Raw genomic sequence first — 22514 nt, forward strand, 5'->3', positions numbered from 1 at the left:
AATTAATAATAATAGGAACATTGGAAACCACACAAACACATAGAAATTAAACAATATGTTCCTAAATGACCAACAATTAGTGGTCAGTGAAGAGATTAAGAAGGAAATGAAAAGATTTCTTGAGATGAATAAAAATGAACACACAATATATCAAAACCTATGGGATACAGAAAAAAGCAGTAATAAGAAAGTTATAGCAATAAATGCCTACATCAAGAAAGTAGAAAAGCTTCAAATAAATTATCTAATGATGCATCTCAAAGAACTAGAAAAACAAGAGCAAATCAAACCCAAAATTAGTAGAAGAAAAGAAATAATAAAGATCAGAGCACAAATAAATGGATTGAAACTAAAAAACAATCCAAAAGATCAATGAAACAAAAAGTTGATTTTTTGAAAAGATAAACAAAATTGACAGACCATTAGCCAGACTAAGAAAAAAAAGAAAGACTCAAAAAAATAAAATCAGAGATGGAAAAGGAGACATTACAACTGATATTGCAGAAATCTGAAGATTATTAGAGACCACTTTGAGCAAGTATATGCCAGTAAGTTGTAAAACCTAGAAGAAATGGATAAATTCCTAACACATACAACCTGCCAATATTGAACCAGGAAGAATCTAAAACCTGAATAAACCAGTAAAAAGTAATGAGATAGAAGCAATAATAAAAAGTCTCCCATCAAAGAAAAGCCTAGGACCCAATGGCTTCACTGCTGAATTCTACCAAGCATTCAAAGAAGAACTAATACCAACACTACCTAAACTATTCCAGAAAATCAAGGAGGAGGGAATAATCCCAAACTCATTCTATGAGGCCTGTATCACCCTGATACCAAAACCATACAAAGACACAACAAAAAAAGAAAACTATAAGCCAATATCTCTGATGACACAGATGCAAAAATCCTCAACCAAATACTAATAAACCAAATTCAACAACACATTAAAAAGATTATTCATCATGATCAAGTGGGATTCATCCCAGGGATGCAAGGATGGTTCAATATATGCTAATCAATCAATGTGATACATCATGTCAACAGAATGAAGGACAAAAACCATATAATAATTTCAATTGATGCTGAAAAAGCATTCAATAAAATTCAACACATTTTCATGATAAAAACTTCAAAAAACTGAGTATAGAAGGAACTTACCTCAACATAATAAAAGCCATATGTGACATAGCACAACTAGTATCATACTGAATGGGGAAAAATGAAAGCCTTTCCTCTAAGATCTGGAATAAGACAAGGATGCCCATTTTCTTGTCACCATTATTCAACATAGTATTGGAAGTTCTAGCTAGAGCAATCAGACAAGAGAAAGAAATAGAAGGCATCCAAATTGGAAAGGAAGAAGCCAGATTATTCTTATTTGTAGGCAATGTGTTCTTATATCTAGAGAAACCTAAAGATTCCACCCCAAAACTATTAGAACTGATAAACAAATTCAGTAAAGTTGCAGGATGCAAAATCAACATACAAAAATGGGTAGCATTTCTCTAGGCCAATAGTAAACAATCTGAAAAAGAATCCAAGAAAGTAATCCCATTTGCAATAGCTACAAATAAAATAAAATACTTAGAAATAAACTTAACCAAAGAAGTGAAACATCTCTATGATGAAAACTGTAACACATTTTTGAAATAAATTGAAGAGGACACACACAAAAAATGGAAAGATAGTCCATGCTCATGGATTGAAAGAATCAATACTGTTAAAATATCCCTACTATCCAAAGCAATATAATGATTCAATGCAATTCCCATGAAAATACCAATAACATTCTTCACAGAAATAAAAGAAATAACCCTGTAATTTGTATAGAACAACAAAAGACCCAGAATAGCCAAAAACATCCCGAGCAAAAAGAAAAAAACTGGAAGAATCACATTACCTGACTTCAAATTATACTATAGAGCTGTAGTAACCAAAATAGCATGGGACTGGCATGAAAAAAGACACATAGACCAGAGGTCCTCAAACTTTTTAAACAGGGGGCCAGTTCACTGTCCCTCAGACCATTGGAGGGCCATTGGAGACATTCCACACATTCCACACATTCCGCACATTCCACACATGTGCACTGTGGGGCCAGGACAAGTGGCTGCTAAGCAGGACATGCAGGGGCAGCAAAAACACCCAGGGGGCTGGATAAATATCCTCAGCGGGCCACATGTGACCCATGGGCCATAGTTTGAGGATCTCTGACATAGACCAATGGAACAGAATAGAGAACTCAGAAATAAATCCACACATCTATAGTGAATTTATCTTCAACAAAAGTGCCAGTGGGGAAAGGCCAGTATCTTCAATAAATGGTGCTGGGAAAACTGGATATCTATACACAGAAGAATAAAACTAGACCCTTATCTTTTGTCAAATACAAAAATCAAATCAAAATGGATTAAAGACTTAAATATGAGACCTGAAACTATGAAACTACTAAAAGAAAACATTGGGTAAATACTTCAGTACATTCGTCTGGGCCAGGAATTCTTGAGTTATACCCTCAAACACAGATTTATTGCTAATAAATAATTTTCTGTACTTTATGTTGACTTTTTTGTATCCTTAATTATCTAAGAAAAAGGGAGAAACAAAGATGTTGAAAACAACTGTCAATGGTCTCTTGGGTTTCTGTTCACCTTGTGCACAGAGGTGCTAATTGCCCTTTTGTTCCTGACTATCTTTTCAAGGATATCCATATACCAAACCACTTTAGAGGAGACAGTGTCTCCCTCAGGAGCAAATGTCAGGTCTTCCTCCAGGGCAAAGGTCAGGCAAGTTTGCTTACAGCTAATTACAATAACAGGTTCCCTAAACCCAGGGTTCCTCAGTTATGGCACAACCAACTATGTGTGCCTCTTTCACCAGGTCTCTTTTCATCACCCCCATCGACTTGGGGGATGGCATAAGATAAACCAACATGAACATGAACCTTCTGCTGTGATAAAGTCCTTTGACTCTTACCCAAGAGTCTCACGTCTTCTGCCAGCACTCATGAAACTGTGGCAGGCAACTTGTTATGTGGCCAGTAGGGTAAAACCTTGGACTTTTCACAGTTCTTTACAAAAGTTTCCTCATTCATGAAACAGGGAGTTAAGATTATTTTTTCATCATGTTATCCTTCATGCTTATATTTAAATGTCTTATTGTCTCTTTAATTAAATAGATAACCAAGTATTCTTTCTCAGACACGCAAGGTCCTATCTCTATGAAGTATTCCAACCTAAACTGCCAACTTAATGATTTTTTACCTTCCCAAAACCAGACCCTAAATATAGTAAATAAATGAATAAATGTTTCATGATATCTTTTGTACCTAACACTATAGTTGAGATCTTCCAGAGAGACCCTGGATAATCACAAAGATTTGTCCCTTCACCTTAAAAAAAAAAAAGGATAGGTAATAGAAATATTAAATAATTAGGTTTATTTGATCTATTACTAATATAAAGTTTCATGCAAAAACTATCAAATCAGAAGAGACATCTTCTCTAAGTTAAATTTTTGTAACAATATCTTATTAGTATAAATATTTCAGAAATCATATGCTTCATAGGAATTTCCTGGAGATTTGTAAATGCCCTCACTTGCCATAATTTGTTTTAATCTCAAGGGAAACACCAATCAAAACATTTGAAATGATTTTGCCTGGTTTTCCTATATTTATCAGAGTTCTGGCATAGCTTTGCCTGGCAATGATATTAGGCACTAATGGTAGAATATGATCAGTGACAACTTCAATTATTATTTAAAATGTTCATTGACCACAGCCTTCTTTAGTTTGAATCTAGCATCTTCTGTGTCAGTAGCTCTCAACTGTGGATTCATGTCAGTCTTACCCATGAAGTTTCATCAGAGAAAAAAGCATACAGGTGTCTATGCTCTATTACAGAATTATAGAATCTCTTTTTCTTATATTCTTAGTATATTCTTGGTATGTCAAATATGTTATGTCTTGTGATTATATGTTATATCCTGATACTTTTTCCTCTATAAAAATTATAGTCATTCATTTTCACAAAGTAAATGTAACAATCACTGAAATATTTGAAAAGAGGCCTAATTGTTATTATTGGAGACTTCTATCTAAAAGTTTTAAATTGGCTTTATTTGCAAACCATTGAAAACAACCAAATTTCCTCCTCAGTTGCATGATTCTTTTTATGAACTCGCATCAGAACTTTTGGAAATTTGATAATTATCAGTAATAAATTAATCATAACTATTTAGTCTCTGTCATCTACAGATAGCTTTTGTTTTACTCTAATGCCTGGCTGAAGCCAATGTGATAAGCTCCAGACCAAAGTTTGAGTCTTCAACAAAGAATAGTCTCATACCTTCAAGAAAAATAATAGTACCAGCTACTTCAAACTATTAACACTGCAAAGATGAGCTGACATCACTTAGACATCTTTCAGACTCGATCAAAGGGCTGAGGCAGGATTCCCAGGACACTTTTCAGTCCAGGAGCAAATGGCTTCACGAGATTGCTAACCCAAGATTCTGCAGAACAAGAATTAACATATATAAATCATATATAAATAAATATAATCATGAATAGACTAGGGAAACTTTGTTGTGGCTATCTGTTGGGAATATTTTTTATGCTGTGTCAATATTGTATTTTCTGTCCATGTAAGAAAGCCCTTTCTTTTAATCCACAGCAATTTGCCAACTCTGCTTTTGTAAACTGAAATAAAACATTCTCCCCTCCCCTAGAATTCATAAACTCTTACTAAGTCTCCTTACTTTTTATGGCAATGTAGTTAAATTGCATAGGTACAATAAGTATTTTCTTCCGCTTTATCAAGATATAATTGGACAAATCAATTATGTAACCAAAGCCTTGCCTAAAGTGCTATATTTGAAAATGATGTTTATTTAACCAGGTAAGAGAAGAATTAAGGTTAACTTTACTTAAATAGGTAGTGCCTGAAAAGCATGCTCAGGAAAACTGGCTGTTCCCTGGCTTAGAGTCTCAGCCTTACAGGTGTTAAAAAGGCCTCTTTCTGATTGTCTGGGAGGCTTAGGCTTTTGGGGGCACCTCAAGAAAAGAGAAAGTCCCACAAATTTATAGATATTGCAGGAGGTATCTGGTGGTGTCGCTTATTGGATTTGGTTTCCTAGCATCAAGATCACAAATGAAAGTGGCTTTTAAAAGTCCAATCTAAGATTCCTTTTTTACAATTCCAAATAGAAACTAATTTTGTAATGATTCAAGATTGTATGGCTTTTGATTTGGCAAACCACATTTAAGGAGACCTCGCTTCATTTATCATAAGTAATCAAACCAAATCTAATGAGTCAGTTATTTTGTGGTCTAAATAATCTCTCTCTCTCTCTCTCTTTAAAAATTATAATCACATGATGAGGGTGGAGGGAGACTTGTCAGAAAAAATTGTGGAAGTTTAGAAGTGGACAAAAAAAGATACTACACATTTTGTCTAGCTCACTCATCCAAGTTATCTCAGCCTTTTCATGTCTTTGAGCCATTTTGCCTATAAATTATAGATAACAGAGAGCAATGCCAATGGTACTTTTCCACAGCTATGCAAAACCTGTTTCACAGAGGGGACAACTGATTCCCAGCACTGCTCACTACCCCATTTGTAGAAAAATGTCCGTTTTTAATTTTAGAGGTTTTTTTTTTTTTTTCTGGTTTTTCCTATGTCTTCTTTTCCATTTAAACCTTAGAATTAATTTGTCTGGTTTTAAAAATTCTTTTGGCACTTGCACTGAAGTTACATTACATTTATAGATTAATTTATAAAATTTATATCTTTGTGAAATTGAGTCTTTATGTCCAAGCACAAAGTACACCTTTCCATTTATCCAAGTTGTCTTTTGTGTCCCTCAATAGCATTTAAAATTTTTCTTTTTATGAGACTTCTACATTTCCTGTGAAATTTATTTCTCTGAGTATTTTATTGTATTTGTGGCTACTGTAAATTGGACCTTTTCTTCCAGCCCTGGAGGAATAACTCGTAACTGTTTAAAGTCAACCAGGATGGTCCCATTTCTTTTCCCAGTCCATACCCTTATGGCCAACTGAGACATGAGAAGAAGATATGAAGAGAAAGGTTGTCCTCATTGAACTGAAAAAAAAAAAATGGGAAGAAGTAGACCCACTTATAAAGAAAAAACTTTCTTTTTTCAATAGAGGTGTTTGGTATTTTTTGGTAACTTGCAGCTGAAAATATTTGATAAAAATAATTATAATTGTGTGTAATATATCTTATCCTTTATCTCTTTATCTAACCTTAACTCTGTATCTCTTTAGTCAGAATCTACAAACTGCCCATAATGAGCAGTGATGGCATTAGTATGTTTCTATTCTGCAGTGGTATTCAGACATACACACTGCTGTGGAAATAAATGAAGATCAAACAAATGAGAACAGGAAAAGCCTATTTATTTAGAGCTTTTTATAGTAAGAGAGTCAGCCACCATCACTTGCATTCTGGTAGAGAATCAAAAACTGCCCTGATTAAAGGCTATTGATGTGGGGAAGCTGTAGGTGGGCTAACTAGAAGCATGGCATGGTCCAGGATGATCTCATCTTAAGATCCTTACCGTAGTTACATTTGCAAAGGACCTTACTCCAAATAAAGTCAAATTCTGAGGTTCTTGGTGAGTCTACCTTTGGGAGGGGGACTATTGACCCCATGACAGTGTACAATGCTGAACAGAATAAAACCATTAAATTGTATTCTTCAAATGTGTGATTTTATGGTATGTCAATTATATCTCAATAAAGATGTTTAAAGAAAGACATAATAAGATAATATTTTTGAATTTTTTTGAAAACTTAATAGAATAATAATCATATAAAACCAAATAAAAGTACTAATATTTTTACTACTAAAACAAACCACTGAGCCAGGAAAGATTTACAGAGCATATGAAAGGAAAAAGTGTCTCATCTCTTTCAAAGAATAATTTTTATTTCAATGCTGAATAAGGATAGTACAGAGAGAAAATAACATATTAATTTTACTCAAAACATATATGCAAAGGAGAAGACTATATGATCATCTCAACAGATGTTTTTTTAAATATTTAACAAAATTCTACATTTATAATTGAGTTTTTAAGTGTTAAATTAATAAAAGGTATCCACCAGAAACTAGGTGATACAGTAGAAACATTTATTTTAAAATCAGGATCAAGACAAGGATTATTACTGCTTTTCAACTGCACTGGAGATCTTAGACAATGTTCTCAGAAAAGGATAGGTCCCTGCATGGACCTATTTTTTCAGATTATTGTACACATAGAGGAGATGGCTGCCTCAATTGCTTATAAATGCCCTCCTATTCAAGCATGTAAATAACTAGATACTGTACCTAGGTACAGATACCTAGGTATCTCTCTGCTGAGAGAGAAAATATTGTTGCCTCAGATAAGGTAAGGGGCCAAACCCTGTTGTAATCAGTTATGACCTTAGCAGAAAACTACATTGTCCACTGACTCCTAGATAAGAATAGTACATTTGGGATTTCTGGAAAATCTTGAGATTATAGAAGGCTTCCCCTATCCCCACACCTTATTACTACATTATTGAAGGCCTATTTACCACAATTCCTTGTACTCAGTGCATTGTGTCTACTTTTCAACAAAAAATTACAAGTTATACTAAAAGACAAAAAATACAGTCTGTAGAAACTGAACAAACATCAGAACCAGAGTCAGATAAGGCAATAATGTTGGAATTATCAAACCAAAATTTTGTAAATTATGATTAATATGATAAGGGCTTTAATGGAAAAAGTAGCGAATATGTAAGAACAGATGGGAAATGAATGCCTTTGATGGGCTCATTAATGGACTTGACATGTCTGAAGAAAGAATCTCTGAATTGAGGATACAACAATAGAAACATGAAAACTGAAAAGCAAAGAGAAAAATGACTGAAAACACAGGATAGAATATCCAAGGACTGTGAGACAATTACAAAGGGTATAATACATGTGTAATGGGAATACCAGAGGAGAATAAAAAGGGAAAAGAACAGGAGAAATATTTGCAGGAATCATGACTCAGAATTTCCCCCAATTAAGGTCAAATACCAAACCATCATCCAGGAAGCTCAAGAGATCACCAAGCATAAATGCCAGAAAACTATACTTAGGCATATCATATCAGAAAATCAAACATAAAAAAATATTGACAGAAGCCAAAGAGGGGGGAAAAAACCTTAGCTATAGGAAGGAAAGATAAGAATTGCATGTGACCTCTCTTCAGAAAGGATGTAAGCAAGAAGAGGGTGGGGTAATTATATTTAAGGCATTAAAAGAAAAAAACCTACCAGCCTAAAATTCTGTACCCTGAAAAATCATCATTCAAAAAGGATAAAGAAATAAAGATTTTCTCAGACAAACAAAAATTGAGGAAATCTGTTGTCAGTAGACATGCCTTTCAAGAAATGTTAAAAAGTTCCTTACAGAGAATAAAAATGATCTAGGTCAGAAAGTTGGATCTACCTAAAGAAAGGAAAAGCAGAGAGAATGAACGAGTAAAGATAAAACAAAAACTTTTATTGTTATTCTTAATTGATCTAACAGGTAAAAGTTTGTTTTAAGTAATAATAGCAAAAATATATTCAATTTTATGTGTGTATGTGTATATTATCCCCGGTCTCTGACTTACAATGGTTCAACTTACATTTTTTCTACTTTACGATGGTGCGAAAGCAATATTCATTGAGTATAAACTGTACTTTGAGTAATCAAACAACCATCCTTGTTGTCAGTTTCAGCACAGTATTCAATAAATTACATGAAATATTCAACACTTTATTACAAAATAGGCTTTGTGTTAGATGATTTTGGCCAACGGTAGGTTAACGTAAGTGTTCTAAGCACATTTAAGGTAGGCTAAGCTAAGCTGTGACATTCAGAATGTTCAGTGTATTAAATGCATTTTTACTTATGAAATTTTCAACTTTCACATATATATGTAAGTGAAATGAATGACAGCAATGATACAAGGGATGGGAGGGAATATTTAAGAATATTTTGTTATTATAAGGTACTTGCACTACACATAAAGCAATACAGTGTTTTTTAAAAAATGGATTTGAATTAATTGTAAATGTATGTTGCAAATTCAGTTGAAAATGTTTTTAAAGAAGTATAATTGATATACTAAAAAAGGAAGAAAAACTGAATAATATGAAATGCTCAATTAAAACTACAAAGGCAAAAATATGTGGAAGACAAAAATAGGAACAAAGAACACATGCAAAGCAAGTAAAAAAACAGTAACAAATGTGGTATATATATTACTACAACTATATTAATAATACCGTAAACATTAGTGGTCTAAATAGACCAATTAAAAGACAGAGATTATTAGGATGGATCAAAGAAAAAAGACTCAAATATATTTTGTCCACAAGAAACCCACCTTAAGTATAAAGAAACATAACTTAAAAGTAAAGGAATAGAGAAAGATATACCATACTAACACTAATCAAAAGAAAGTGATAGTAGCTAAATTAATTTCAGACAGAGAAGACTTCAGAGCAAGGAAAGTAATCAGGGCTAAAGAGGAGCATCACATAATGAAAAAGGGGTCAATACTCCAAGGGGACATAATAGTCCTTAATGTGTACGTATCTAGCAAGAGAAGAGCAAAATACATGAGGCAAAAATTGATAGAAGTGCAAGGATAAATAGATAAATCCACTACTATAGTTGAAGACTTTAACATCCCTCCATCAGAAATGGACAGATGCAGCAGGGAGAAAATCAATAAGTATATAGTTGAATTCAAAAGCACTATTAATCAACTGCGTATAATTAACTTCTATAGATTACTTCAACAACAGCAGATTACACATTCTTCTTAAACTCACATGAAACATTCACCAGGATAGACCACATTCTGGCCTACAAAACATATTTTAACAAATTTTTAAAAATATATAAACAATACAATGTCTTCTGTTAGACCACAATGGAATAAACCAGAAATCAATAACAAAAAGATAGCTGGAAAATACCAGGTTACTTGGAGACTAAACGACACACTTCCAACTAATACATGGGTCACAGAAGAAATTTCAAGAGAAATTTAAGTATATTTTAAACTAAATGAAAATGAAAATGCAACTTCTAATTTGTGAGATGCAGTGAAAGAATTGCTTAGAGGGAAATTTATAGCATTGAATGCATATATTTGAAAAGAAGACCTAAAATCCATAATCTAACCTTCAAAATTAGGAAACTAGAAAAAAGGAAGCAAACTAAATCCAAAATAAGCAGAAGAAAAGAAATAATAAAAATTAGAGAAGAAATCAATGAAATTGAAAACAGGAAATTAATAAAGAAAATCAACAAAACCAAAAGCTGTTTTATTGAAAAGATCAATAAAATCAACAATTCTCTAGCCACACTAACTAAAACAGAGAGAAGACACAAATTACTAATAACAGAAATGAAATAGGGATATCACTACAGATCCCATTGATATAAAGAAATATTATGAACAATTCTATAGCCACAAATTTGATAGCCTAAATGAAATTGCAATTCCTTGAAAGGACACAATCTCCCAAAACTCACTCAAGAAGAAATAGACAATCTGAACAGGACTATGTCTATTAAAGAAATTGAAATGGAAATTCATAACTTTCCAAAACAGAAACACCAGGACCAGATAGGTTCACTGGCAAGTTCTATCAAACATTTAAGGAATAAATTATACCATGCCCTAAAAATCTCTTCCAGAAGACAGAAACAGATGTAATACTTGCTAACTCAACCCATGAGGCTAGTATTACCCTAGTACCAAAACTAGACACAGACAATAAAATAACCTACAATCTTTACAATAAGAGAAAACTACAGACCAATATCTCTTATGAATATAGATGCAAAAATCCTCAATAAAATATTAGTAAATCAAATTCAACATGTATAAAAAGGATTATATACCATAACCAAGTGGGATTTATCCCAGGTATGCAAGGCTGGTTCAACATTCAAAAATCAATTAATAGGCCAGGCGCGGTGGCTCACTCCTATAATCCTAGCACTCTGGGAGGCCAAAGTGGGCGGATCATTCAAGGTCAGGAGTTCAAAACCAGCCTGAGCGAGTCCCCGTCTCTACTAAAAATAGAAAGAAATTAATTGTCTAACTAAAAAATCTATATAAAAAAGTTAGCCAGGCATGGTGGTACATGCCTATAGTCCCAGCTACTTGGGAGGCTGAGGCAGTAGGACCCAGGAGTTTGAGGTTGCTGTGAGCTAGGCTGATGCCACGGCACTCTAGTCTGGGGAACAGAGTGAGACTCTCTCTCAAACAAAAAAAAATCAATTAATACAATCCATTAAATTAACAGGCTAAAGAAGAAAAATCACATGATCTTTTCAGCAGAGGCAAAAAAAAAAAATTTGACAAAATCCGACACCCATTCATAATAAAAATTGTCAGTAAATTAGGAATAGAGGGGACTTTTCTCAACTTAATAAGGAACATCTAGCTAACATACTTGATGAGAAACTCAAAGTTTTCCTGCTAAAATCAAGGACAAGGCAAGATGTTCCCTCTCACCACTGCTTTTCAACATCATACTGGGGTGTAGATCTTTTGTTAAGTATTCTTTTTTTTTTTTGAGGTCACAAAAATAATTTTAATAGTAGCTAATAAGGAGAATTACTTCTTAATATCCATCAAAAACATGGCTTTCCCACTCAGATTACAAACCAGACAGAATTAACATCTCACTTAGTCAGTTGTTCCTGCATGTTAATTATCAATACAGAGGAGAATAAAACAGTGTGCTATATATAAAAAGATAACATATATGTACACACTTACATACACAAAAACATATACATATATGTATACATAGTTTACATTTCCCAGTCAAGTGTTCAGAAAAACTAAAATAAAATGAACACAAATATAACTTATTTTGTCTTGGAGAGGTATACATTTTACACATACATGCATGCATATATATACCTTCACATATATATAACGCCCACATGCATGTTAGCACACTGGTAATACGTGCACAAGAATGTCTATCTGCTTTATCCCATACTACACCAGCTTGATTGTTTAGATGGGAATTCAAGTTTCACCTTTGTTCTGGGCTGTCTCTACTCTGTTTTCTCTCAACTACCAAGCCATGTTTAATCGACACTTTACGGATTGGGCCAAGCCAAGAGGAAGAAAAGGCAAATTTCAGAAGGCCAGGATCGATAGGCAGGTTGCGGTCTGGGCGCTGTCGCCCGCCCAGCCGCGTGGCCCCGGCGTGGGCTGGGAGCGCAGGACACGGCCTCCCTCACTCGTGGGGGCAGCCCGAACAGCTCGGGCCGGAAGTCCTGCAGGAGTCCAGCACCAGCGTGGCCTTTGCCGTCAGGTCCCGGCTCAGGTGTCTGTCTGGAACCATAACCACCTGCATCCCGGCTGCCAGGGCCGCCTCCACGCCGTTGGGAGCACCCTCAAAGACAAGGCACTGCTCCACGGGAGGCGGCGGGGAGAACCTCTTGGCACAGGCCAGGAATATGTCGGGCGCCGGCTTCCGGCTCTTCACTTCCGGGTCGTCGCCCAAAACGATGTGACAGAACAGACCAAAGAATTCCTTGTGTCTGCTTGTCTTCATTTCGAACGACGCAGACCCGCAGCTGGTGGCGACGGCAAAGGGTATGTTGTGCTTTTGCAGGTGGCGGATGAGTTTTTCAGCCCCTGGCAGGAGCGCGGCCGTGGGGAACAGGTCCTTTAACTTGTCTTGGCTTTCTTCCACCAGCTCCTCCCTGGACATGGGGAGCTGCAAGACGTCTATGATGATCTGTGCAGCCTCCAGCGTCTTCTTACCCATTACCAGGGACTTCACGTCCCAGCTGTAGTTCTTCCCGCAGCGGCCACATATATCTTGAAACACCACCGAATACAGCCGTTCGGTATCCAGAAGAAGGCCGTCCACGTCAAAGATGAGGTGGGTGACCCGGCGCGGCGGGGGCGCGGGCGGGGGCGCAGCCATGGTGCCGCCTTCTCGGTCTACTCTAGGGAGTGGGGTTGTTAAGTATTCTTATCACAAAATAACAATAATAAATAGGCGAGGGAGGGAAAGAAACTTTTCTAAGTGGTAAATATGTTTACAGCATAGATTGTGGTGATGGGTTCATAAATATAATCTCCAAACTCAGTCCAGGCACAGTGGTTCATGCCAATAATCCCAACACAATGGGAGGACTGCTTGAGGCCAGGAGTTTGAGACTAGCCTGAGCAAGAGCAAGACCCTATCTCTACAAAAAAGAGAAAAATTAGCCAGGCATGTGGCACATGCCTGTAGTCCCAGCTACCCAGGAGGCTGAGGCAGGAGGCTCACTTGAGCCCAGGAGTGCGAGGTTGCAGTGAGGCATGATGACACCACTGCACAGTAGCCTGGTGACAGAGCAAAGTATACACCTTGCCCATTTTTAATTAGTTGTTTTCTTGCTGTTGAGCTGTTTGAGTTCCTTGTATTTATATGTTTTACAAATCCCTTATTAGATGTATGGTTTGCAAATATTTTCTCCTATTCTATACATTGTCTTTTTTACTCTGTTGATTGTTTCCTTTGTTGTGTAGAAGCTTTTTAGTTTGATGGAATCTCATCAAATAGAATTTAAAAAACCTTTTTCTTTAGAGATAATTTTAGATTCACAGAGGAGTTGCAAACATAATACAGACAATTACTTACATAATGGGCGTGGTGCGTACCACCTGGGGGTTGGACATGCTTGAAGCTCTGGCATGGTGGGAGGGGGGGAGTGGCAGGGGCAATATATGTAACCCTAACAATATTTGTTCTCCCATAATATGATGAAATAAAAGGAGAAAAAAATGGGCAAAGGATCCGAATAGACATTTCTCAGAAGAAGACATACATCAGCTACTCAGGAGGCTGAGGTGGGGGGATCATTTGAGCCCAGGAGTTTGAGGCCAGTCTGGCCAATATAGCAAGACCTCACCACCTCTAACAACAACAAAAAATACATAAAAATGGCTAAAATGTATACGAAAAAAACACTCAACATAACTAGTTATCAGGGAAATGCAAACTAAAACCACAATGAAATATCACCTTACACACTGTTGGAATGTAAATTAGTATAGCCATTATTGAAAACAGTATGGAGATGCCTCAAAAAATTAAAAATAGAACTACCATATGATCCAGCAATCTCACTACTGTGTATATACCCAAACGATATAAAATCAACACGTCAAAGAAATATCTAAATTCCCATATTCATTGCAGTATTATTCACAACAGCCAAGATGTAGAATAAACCTAAGTGTCCATCAGTGGATGCAAAGATAAAGAAAATATGGTACATACACACAATGGAATAAGTATGCAGCCTTAAAAAAGAAGAAAATCCTGTCATTTGTGACAATGTGGATGAACTTGTTATTATGTTAAGTGAAATAAACCAGGCACATAAAGACAAATACTGCATGATCTCATTTATATTTGGAATCTAAAACAGTCAGACTCAGAGAAGCAGAGAGTATATGGAGGTCACTAGGAGCTGAGAGGGGAGGGATTTGGGAAATGTCAGTTAAAGGAAACAAAATTTCAATTAGGAGAAATAAGTTCAAGAGCTCTATTGCACAACATGGTAGCTATAGTTAAGAACAATGTATTGCATATTTGAAAATTGCTAAGAGTGTAGATTTTTAATGTTCTCATTTCCCCTTTGAAAAAATATGTCAGGTAATGTACATGTTCATTAGCTTGATTTAGCCATTCCACAATGTATACATATTTCAAAACATCGTGTTATACAATATAAATACATAAAATTTTATTTGTCAATTTAAAAAAAAACCATTTGGAAAACTGCCTAGTAGTTTTGGAATACTCTGGACAGACACTGTGAACACTGTGGAAGAAGTTCCCTGTTAAGTCCCTGATTCTGGTCCCTGGAAGGAATTTCCTTGCTCATCATTCTCTGTGTTCCCTGGATGTGCCCTGTGGGAGATTCTCCCTTTTCTTTCTCCTTTTTGCTCATATCTGAAGGAATGTGTCCTATTCTTGGGAACTGAACCAATTTTCAGCCTGCTTCTGCTTGTGAACCTTTACAAGCCTAAGAGTTGTTTTAAGTCTCAAAGGTTGGATTCTGCAGCAATATAATTTTCTAAAAAATTGATATATTTGCAATAAACCCATGACTTGCATCAATAAGAACCCAAAGCTCTTTCATAATTATAGTTCTCAAATCTGCCTTTCTTTTTTCTTCTTTAACCCCTATGCCTTTCTCTCTCTCTCTCCAATAAATAAAAACTGGTTATTCAAGGCTATCAACCTTGAGTGGAATGGCCATATTCTTAACCTGATTTTTGCCTGTAATTCAAGGGCTTTCTTTGTCTTATTTCCTACTCTTTAGGGGTATAGAAGCAGTTGGGTTTTTCCACCCTTTCAATGCTCCAAATTTTTAGAATTTATGTATTTCTTTTATTTTGGTTACACCAGCCAATTATCTTCTGATCTCTTCTCTTTCTTGTAATACCCTCCAAAATGCAGCAAATAGAAACTAACATGCAGTAACATTTTGATTCTCTATAATCACTTCCCCCAGAGCTGCTGGCTCAGTAGACCCATGGTCTGCCTCCCAAGTTATTACAGGAAGCAGTTTTACCTAGGATTTTGCCACTCTGTAACACGGATCTGCCGTCTTTCTAGCCCCTAATATCAGTTTCCTCTCTGCCAAGCACTCAACTACTAAGCCCATAACATGTATTTTTGGGTTTTGTTACAGCAGCACCCTCCCTTTAACTTCTATATAGCACATCAGTCTATGCTGTGGTAAAAATTAAAGCCCCCAAATATCAACATCTTGATATTTAAAAGTATATTTCTTGCCATGTCATAGTTTAATAAGGGTCAAGCTGCTCCCCTCTAAGCAACGATTCAGGCTTCTACTATGCTGTGGATTCACATTCTCAGCAATGTGCTACCCAGTTGACAACATGGGGAGAAAATATAAGAAAGCACGCTCATTAATTGTATCATCGTTTCTGCTCATACTACATTGGCAATAACTAGTCATATTGCCCCACATTGATTCAAGAACCCTGGAAAATGTAGTTTACCTGTGGATCCAGGAAGAAGAAACGCAATTGGGAGGACTTATCCAAGCTCTCCCACACATACAACCCCACTGTAACATAATATGCTGGGAACAAAATATTCAATAACATAAAATTTAGGATTACCTTGTTTGAAGGTTAAATAAATTAGCAGAGTGACTCTGTCCAGCCAGCCAACCAGAAATTCCAGGGCTCTAGCAACACAATCCAAATCTATCCAACTGCCCGCTGCAGTTTGGCACCACCAGATGGCAGTTGTCTTCTGTTAAATTTGATGGGGATTTTGAGTACTAGGTGGGGCAGAGGACAGAAACCAATCATGGTATATCCAAATTCAAATTCACATTACAGAATATATTGCCATGGAGTTTTGCTGTCTCTATCCTTGCTGAGAGTCATGACCAAACAGGTTACTCTTTAAAGGTACAGACCTATTTTGATACATATTCCAGTTCCTATTACGACATAACAAACCACCACAGAACTGAATGGCTTAAAAAATGTATAGCATTTATTTTGCTCATAAATCTAAAATTTGAGGAGAGAAATGCCTCATGAGCACAATATTCCACTGGACCCACAGTGTGTAAGAAATCAGCAAGACTCATAGATGTACGAGGTGTGTTACATCTATGACTGAGTAACAGGAGCACTGACAGCCCCAAGAGAACACCCTTTCTGTACAAACCAAAACCTGCTTTAGATGCAGAAAGAAGGCAATGGCATTATATTAATAAGAAACACAACAACCAAGGAACCCTATCATATCCCTTCTTATTTGTGTTACTTCCCTATACTAGCCAACCACTTATGCTGAAAACGAAGGACACAGAAGGGAAGGGAAAGATAGAACAACTCAAACTTTGCCTTTCTATACTTCCTTCCAATCAGTAAGTCACAAGTAGAAAGCAATTGGTAGAATGTGCACATATTAAGAAGTGAAACAAGACAATTGAGTTAGTTTTGTGAATCATTTCTGTGTGCTAGTAAGAATGAAATGCACATGCATGCAGGAGCTACAAAATAGAAGCCATGTAATTTCAGTGATTCCACATGTGAGTTAAATGCTCTTATGTTTGCATTTAAAACAGGCATTGCACAATATAAAAATGAATGGTAAAATTCATGCTAATTATTTCAATTTTCAATTTTTCTTTACTTGCAAGGATACTAAATAGCAAATTAAAACCACCATGATGGGTCAAGAGAGACACTTGGAAAGAAAGGAAAAACTATATATATATATATTTTTGCCTTTAATGATACTTTTTTTCCCTACTTTTTGAACAAGAACTCTGCATTTTTCTTTTGCACTGGGTCTCACAGTTATATAGCTGGCTGTGACTAGTAATTACTTGACCAACAACTGTTTCTGACACCCTTCTTCCTAACAGAACTTCATTTTTATTCACTTTCCTTTTCTAAAAGACCATGTGCTTCAGGGATGGTGATCTCCAGCCTCAGTTCCAGCCCCAGGGGATGGTTCATCACTGGTCAAAACCAATTACCTGGTCCCTTCCCTACTGTTCCCCACCCCCCAGCATGACTGTCTCTCTTTCCCACTATGTTTTTATTCCAATGACATTTATCACCATCTATATCTTTCACTAATTTTTTCATTTTATATCTCTTCCCACTAGAAGAACATAAGCTCCACAATTTTTACTTGCTTTGCCATCTGAGGTTCCCTAGCCCTAGTGACACATGGTAGACATTCAATAAATATGTGAAGAGTGGACAAATGAATTAATTCCTCTTGCCAATGATTGGCTTAGGACAAAGAGACATGAAGAAGACATGTATGCTACATGGTTTCTGGGAAAGACTTTATTTACTGATAAAAAAAGAAATGCAATAGAAGTGACATTCACTCTCTTTCTACCGGATATTGCCACATCTGAATTGAGACCTAGACCTGCAGTAGACTCTTACAACCACAAAAGGAGCCAACAACAAAAAGTAAAGATCAAGTCAACACACCTAGAAGAGCAAAGTGGAAGATGAAAAACAAGTTTGCCCTTGAAACGATCTTTGAGTCACTGAATTAACTAACCCAGGAGCCACTCTAGTTTAGGATGTCTTACTACGTGAAGTAATAGGTTTCTTTACTGTTCCCAGCTACTTTGAGTAATTACAGCTGAAATATTCTAACTGATACAATCATTTTTCTACCTGTTGCAGTTGAAAAAGATTCTCCGAATGTGGACATTGGTCACAGCTCCTGCATAGTTCTCATGAGAGTTAAAGTAGTTAAAAGCACAAGCTCTCAGCCCTACTTTCCAATTCTAAGTTAAAATTCCATGTCCAGGCCGGGCGTGGTGGCTCACGCCTGTAATCCTCGCTCTCTGGGAGGCCGAGGCGGGCGGATTGCTCGGAGGTCAGGAGTTCAAAACCAGCCTGAGCAAGAGCGAGACCCCGTCTCTACTATAAATAGAAAGAAATTAATTGGCCAACTAATATATATAGAAAAAATTAGCCGGGCATGGTAGCGCATGCCTGTAGTCCCAGCTACTTGGGAGGCTGAGGCAGGAGGATTGCTTGAGCCCAGGAGTTTGAGATTGCTGTGAGCTAGGCTGACGCCACGGCACTCACTCTAGCCTGGGCAGCAAGACTGTCTCTGAAAAAAAAAATTCCATGTCCATTACTTAGTAGTTGTAGGACCTCAGGCACATTACTTCCATTTCTAAGCTTTGGTTCATTATCTATATAATAGAGGTGATAATTGTATCTGTTATACACTATTGAAATGAGGATCAGACAAGCTGTCACAGGTAAAGCAATTAGCACAGTTCCTGGCATGGGTGATCAGGGAATATTATTATTTTATACCTGAATTCAAGATACTGGTTCATGAGGATATAGTACCCTTCAACCATGGACATACCCTCCCTCAAAATTCTACCATCAAATAAAAAAGATTAAAGAGGGAAAGAGCTTTAAAAAAGAGGAAGAAGGAGGGAGGCAATGGCAGGAACATGTGGAAGTAAAAAGCCACACTGCTAAAATTCCCTGAAACCATCCACCATATTTTTGAAGATAAATTTTTTTATCAGTTGAGATTTTCCCCCCCATGGCATGTAATAGAAACCTGAATGTGGTGGTAGAAGCAAATAAGGGTTTGAGGTTGTTTGGGTTTGTTTGTTTCCAGTTTTACAAAAGTCTGTGGTACACACCCAGGGTTGGCATGGCAGCTCCTTTAACCCATCAAGCAGCCAAGCTCCTTCTGCTCTCCCAGTTTAGTCCCCTCCCCCCAACTTCTTGTTTTCTGCTTCATGCCCACAAGATAACTGCTCTATTTCCAAACATCACAGTCATAGTCCAAGTACAAGGGAGTGAAAAGAGTGAGGGGCAAACTTCACTGCTACTTGAGTCTATACCTTTTTATTAGGAAAATAATAGACTTCCCAGATTTTGCACTCAGTAAACTGCATATACTTTTTTGATGCTAGAACTGGGACATGTGGCCACCACTAGCTGCAAGGATGTCTACAAACGTGAGCATTTTTAGCTATCATTGCTATTTCAGATAGGTGATGGTTTCTCCCTCAGAGCCTTCATAAGGAACCAGCCTTGCCTACACCTTGACTTCAGACTTCCAGCCTTCTCAACTATGAAAAATAAATTTCTATTGTTTTAAGCCACTCAGTTTGGGATACCTGTTATGGCAGCCCTAGGATACTAACACAATAGACAGAGTGGGAAAGAGTACCAGGGCCATCTAGCTGGGGCTTGCTAGAGATGACAACTAGGCCATCAGACAAGGTAGGATTATCTCAAAGGAAACATAAGAAAAGTGATTTTTCTAAAAGAGAAGGATTATTGATATATCTGACCTTTATATCTTCTGCCTTCGTGTTCTTTTCTGTGTAAGCAAAGACTCAGAAGTACTAAAGAGCTCAGCATGGAGGGAGGGGGTGAGGGGCGTGTGTGTGTTCAGGCTCAGTGTTTAGTAGGGTTGGGATTGCAGAATACAATTTTAGAGGACAGGGAAGAGTAGAAGGAATGAGGCTGGAGAAGCAGGCAGAGGTGAGAGCAGGTGTTGGGCCAGCCTCACAATGAGGAGACAAGAACCGGCAGAGGTGCAGCCAGGGAGTAGAGATGCAGAGGCAGCCCATGAATTTAAAAAAATAAAAATAAAAATAAATTAGCCAGGCATGGTGGTGCATGCCTGTAGTCCCAGCTACTCCGCAGGCTGAGGTGGGAGGATCACTTGACCACAGGAGTTCAAGGCTGCAGTGAGTTATGATAGCCCTACTGTACTCCAGCCAGGGCAACAGAAAGAGACCCTGTCTCCAAAACAATAAATAAATAAATAAATAAGTAGATTGAGGCCCTTTTTAAAACTTTAAGGTTTATCTTCCACTGCTCACAAAAATAAAAATACAAATAAAAAAAAAACTTTAAGGTAATTTTTAAGTACTTTCAAGTGTCTCAAAACATAATAAATAAATAAAAATCTTCTACCCCATTTCCCATCTGTCCACTTGTACCACTCTGCCCTCAACATTGCGAGTAAGCCACTGTTATTAAGTTCCTATGTATCCTTCTGCATAGAAGAGCAAATGCAATATATGTCTTATTCTTCCCCCATTTTATGCTACTAGACCCATACTATTCATGCACTATTTCTTTTCTCGCTTAACAATGTATCTTGGTGACATTTCCATATCAGTGTAGATTGGGTTTTGGCATTCATTTTTGCAGCTGCTGAAAGCATTCCATTGGATGATTTATTTCTAATCCTTTGTTCACATGCCATTTCACATAGGTACAAGTAAATCCGTATAAGTGTATATTAGAATTAGAATTTCCAGGAGCTTTTTGTATATTAGGAACATTAGCCCTTTGTGATATGAGTTGCAGCAATTTTTCCCAGTTTATCATTTGTCCCTGAGCCTTACATTTGGTGGATTTTGCTTGTATTTTTAAAAATAGTTAAATGTATCAACATTTTATATTTCTATAAAATATATTTCTATATTTCTAGTCATAATAAAAAGGCATTCTTCAGTCCCACAGTTATAAATGACTTTCCTCAAGTTTTATTTATTGACTTCATTTTTTACATCTAACTGTTGATTCACTTGGAGTTTGTCCTACTGTAGTATGAAGTATGGATCTAACTTAATTTTTTTCTAGACATCTCTCTAGTCCTAACACTATATTGAATAGTCCATCTTTTGCCCCATTGTAAGATATCACTTTAACATCTACTAAATTCCTGTATTATTTGGGCTTATTTCAACATTCTGTTCTGTTCCATTGGTCTCTTTGCCTATTTCAAACGCCATGATCACATGATTAATGCTATTGATGCTTTATACTTTACTATTCACAGAGCTAGTCCTCCCCTGTAGCTCTTCTGTATCAGAATTTCCTGGCTATACTTATTTCATTTGTCATATGAACTTTAGAAGAAGCTTTACCATTTCATGAAAAAAAGTATTGGTGTTTTTACTGGGATCATGTAAAATGTATAATTTAACCTGGGGAGAACTGTCAACTTTGTGAAATTGTTTTCTAAGACCATGAACAAAACAGAACCATTTGTTTTTCTCAAATCTTCCTTGTGTCTTTCAGAAAAATTTTGAAGGTTTTCCATATATGTCTTGCTGTATTCTTGGGTATTTTGTCTTTTGACTGTTATTTTAAGTGAGAGATTATCTTCTAGCTGATTGATATACATTGATACAGATACAGATACATTGCCACTGATTTACCTGTATTACTTTAGTATGCTACTGCGTTACTGAATTTTCTTATTGTTTGACATAGTTTTCAATTGATTCTCTTACAATTTCAAAGTATACAATCATATCATCTCTAAATATGATAGTTTTATATCCTCCTTTACAATTTGTGTATCTTCAATTTCTTTGCTTTTTCTAATTGCATTGGCTTTAAATGCAATTGTATTTCCAGCAAATGGTGGTAACAGGAACTTGTTCCTGATTTTGGCAGAAATGCTAAAATGCATGATAAAAATATTTGAGCTGCATCAATAAAACTTCATATTAATAAAAAACCTTTTAAGCTTAATATCAATAAAGTATCCACTATTCCTCTTTTATTCCTGCTTATGAAAATGATTGTTGATTTTCTAATGCCAACATTTTCTTGTATTCCTGGTTCAGATCCCACTTGGTTATGATGTTTTTCTTTTAAGGCGTTTCTGGATTCTATTGCCAATATTTTATCAATTTTTGTTAATAGTCAGAAGTAAGATTAGTCTGTTTTTCCATTTTAGTGTCTATCTTTATGGCATAACCATACTGTCTCAATTACAATAGCTTTGTGGTAAGTTTTGAAATTCCAAGTGTGAGTACTCTAATTGTGCTGTTCTTCTCAAGACTGTTTTGGCTATTCCAGGTCCCTTGCATTTCCACATGAATTTTAAGACCAGT

At 36.3% G+C, this 22514-nt stretch overlaps 1 pseudogene; it reads right to left on the reverse strand.

Annotated features, from left to right (window-relative positions):
- Window positions 1-11602: 11602 nt before the first annotated feature.
- On the reverse strand, window positions 11603-18685 carry LOC142870022 (pseudouridine-5'-phosphatase pseudogene; annotated as a pseudogene).
- Window positions 18686-22514: the final 3829 nt, after the last annotated feature.

This window comes from Microcebus murinus, chromosome 3, assembly GCF_040939455.1.
Source record: "Microcebus murinus isolate Inina chromosome 3, M.murinus_Inina_mat1.0, whole genome shotgun sequence".
NCBI classification, from domain to species: domain Eukaryota; kingdom Metazoa; phylum Chordata; class Mammalia; order Primates; family Cheirogaleidae; genus Microcebus; species Microcebus murinus.